The sequence below is a fragment of the Olea europaea genome, unplaced genomic scaffold, assembly GCF_002742605.1.
Source record: "Olea europaea var. sylvestris unplaced genomic scaffold, O_europaea_v1 scaffold1356, whole genome shotgun sequence".
In the NCBI taxonomy this organism is placed as follows: Eukaryota; Viridiplantae; Streptophyta; class Magnoliopsida; order Lamiales; family Oleaceae; genus Olea; species Olea europaea.
In genome coordinates, this window is record NW_019231062.1 from 20,211 (window position 1) to 23,575 (window position 3,365).

General features: G+C 42.5%; 1 pseudogene; it reads left to right on the forward strand.

The window, feature by feature from the left end:
* Positions 1 to 757: 757 nt before the first annotated feature.
* LOC111375296 lies at positions 758 to 2,600 on the forward strand (annotated as a pseudogene).
* The last annotated feature ends 765 nt before the right edge of the window (positions 2,601 to 3,365 follow it).

Below are 3,365 nucleotides of genomic sequence, written 5' to 3' on the forward strand. Positions count from 1 at the left end.
GCCTGCACACCTTGTCCCATAACCCGCCTAGAAATGCCTAAAACGTGCTCGCATCCCTAACATGGTCTGCACATCGTATGCCTGAAGGTGCCTGAGAATGCTTGAAATTGTGCTTGTGTCCCTGCTACTGCTAGGACACGGCGCTGCGTTCGTGTCACATGACGAGCAAAAGTAAGCCTCACGATGTTTAATCGACGGATTGTTGTCGGGAACATAAAATGATCGCTTGATAGAAGTTTATCGTTCAAATTTAAAACATTTTGAGTTATTTCCACCCCTATTTCACCTTCCTCCCGCCCCGTCCCCTGTTTTCGTTCATGCATCAACGTGTGAATCAAAATTGTTTTCAACAAAAGAGCAATTGCTCCTCAAATATTTGATGATAATGAGCCTCCAATGATTTTTGGGGATTTTTCCCATCCATTTTCCATTTTTTTCCATTTTCCCTATTTTTAAAAATTAAAAATATTTTTTGATCGAAGATATTTTTTTCGAGACCCCATTCAACATACTTTCATTACCAAAATTTTTTTCTAAAAAATCATCACCGAAAATCCTACAGAAAATGGAAAAGAAATAGTATGATTCCTTAGCCCTTTGATATCTACTCCTATCGCTTGGGTTTTTCCTCAGAAGTCTATTATAGGGGAGAGGGATGCATGAAAGGGAACAAGTAGCATGTGCAAGCTCTTGTAGGGAGTAACTGCCTAAGGGTAGCTTGTGTCCCTTTAAACTTTGGAGCCTTGGGGAACGACACATGCCGGCTCGAGCAAGTTTTCCATCCGACGATGGTGCTTCTCCGGCGATACTTGCGGCCTACGTTGGCTTGGTACCGGATGCTGCTCATTTGCAAGACGGGAGGACCAAGATGTGGGCACCAAAAGAAACATTGTCAAGCATGCGGTATGGGTGCGGCTCATAGGGCATTACAGTAAGTGCTCGCGACTGTGATATGTCATCACATTTCGAACTTCGACGACACGATTCAACCCCTTGCCAACGTAGGCTTCTCACTCGTGTGCCTAAAAGTACCGAATCCATCTCGATCTTTCCCCAATCCATCCTTCGCTTGCCTCCCATGGAGGGATAAGCAAAACATCAGCATCAAAGAAAATGTTGTTCGAAGCATGCTGTGCCCTTCGGGTACGACATGTTGGGCAACGTAGCAGGTGTTTACGATCACGATCGTCGTTGCACGACAAATTTCAATTGGTTTCTCGATAATCTCTTACTGTGCGTAGTGGGACATGCTTTAGCTCAGCTCGTCGCTTGTTTGTGAACTTTTGGATTGGCAAACATGCATGAGCTTTGCTTGGACATCGTGTGCATAAAGCACATCAATTACGATCCGTGTGTTTGAGTACATTGGATCCCTACTCTGGCAGCGACGACATACTCCTCACGACTGTTCATTTGGTGCTTGAATTCCACATTTGTCATCTCCATCTTGATTCCCTGTGCTGTATGCCCATTACGACGGCATCTCTTTGCCTAAAATGACCTTATTTTGCTCGAAGTCGCGAGTAACATCTACGGTCGAAGGTGAATCAAAAAGTATACGTCGTTTTTCACGACGACGTGCTCGAATTCTTGAATGTGGATTACTGAGCGAGTACAAGGACGCGGATCCTCCGATTACCCATGCGAACGACGTTTTTCCTCATCCTAGACCTTCATCCGTGCGATGTTGGCATCGAAGAGGAATGCTTCTTGGTTGATCCTGCTAGTAGTCATATGCTTGTCTTAAAGATTAAGCTATGCATGTGTAAGTATGAATTAATTCAGACTGTGAAACTGTGAATGGCTCATTCAATTAGTTATAGTTTGTTTGATGGTAGCTGCTACTCTGATAATCGTAGTATTTCTAAATCTAATGTGTGCAACAAAACTCGACTTCTAGAAGGGATGCATTTATTAGATAAAAGGTTGACGTGGGCTTCTCCCGTTACTATGATGATTCATGATAACTAGATGGATCGTATGGCCCTCGTGCCGGAGATGCATCATTCAAATTTTTACCCTATCAACTTTCGATGGTGGGATAGTGGCCTACTATGGTAGTGACGGGTGATAGAGAATTAGGGTTTGATTTCGGAGATTGTCCCTTTTGTTGACGAAGCACTCCTGGCCTTAACTGGTCGAGTCGTGCCTCTGGTGCTGTTACTTTGAAGAAATTAGAGTACTCAAAGCAAGCTTACGCTCTGGAACATTAGTATTGGATAACATTATAGGATTTGGATCCTATTATGTTGGCCTTCAGGATCGGAGTAATAATTAACAGTTACAATCGGAAACAATCGTATTTCATAGTCAGAGATGAAATTCTTGGATTTATAAAAGATGAACAACTGCAAAAGCATTTGCCAAGGATGTTTCCATTAATCAAGAACGAAAGTTGGGGGCTCGAAGATGATCAGATATCGTCCTAGTCTCAACCATAAACGATGCCGACTAGGGATCGACGGGTGTTGCTTATAGGACTCCGCTAGCACCTTATGAGAAATCAAAGTTTTTTGGGTTTCAGGGGGAGTATGGTCACAAGGCTGAATCTTAACGGAATTGATGGAAGGCCACCACCAAGAGTGGAGCCTGCAGCTTAATTTGACTGAGCACGAGGAAACTTATATATGGATAGTAGGATATCGAACACTGCCAAGATGGCCGTGTTTATGAAAACAATTTGAACTTGAGACCGTCCCAATGATACATGACATATATATTAGTTTGAGAAACACTAGAAATTGTCTTAAAAATAATATAAATATGACATGACAGCTCAGCTCAGCTTTGTGGATTAGCCCAGTATGGTAATCTCATCCGGGTTACAATTGGATACTCTATAAATGCTTCCATTTGTATAGTGTGAGCATTTATAATATTTTTGAGACAATTTCTAGTGTTTTTCAAACTAATATATATATGATGTATTGTCAGGGAGGTCTTGAGGTCAAATTGTTTCCACAAACACAACCATCTTGTCAAGTGTTCGATATCCTACTATCCATATATGATAATATTTGCAGCAATTAGGATAATTCTTAGCCGAACACAAAATATCCATGAGCTGTCATGGCAATCAATCATTGCAGCATCTGTCATGTCTTTCATTTATTCTTATACAGATGCCCATCATAGGCACACCAACCAGAGTATCATTGGAGCAGCACCATCGTCGGACGGAAAACTTGCCTGGGCTAGCATGTGCCAGTCCGCGAGTCTCCGAAGTTTGAAGGGATGCAAGCCACCCGTAGGCAATTACTCCCTCCAGTAGCTTGCACATGCTGCTTATTCCCTTTTATGTACCTCCTCCCCCTATAATAGACTACTGAGAAAAAACCCAAGTGACAGGAGTAGATAACAAAGGG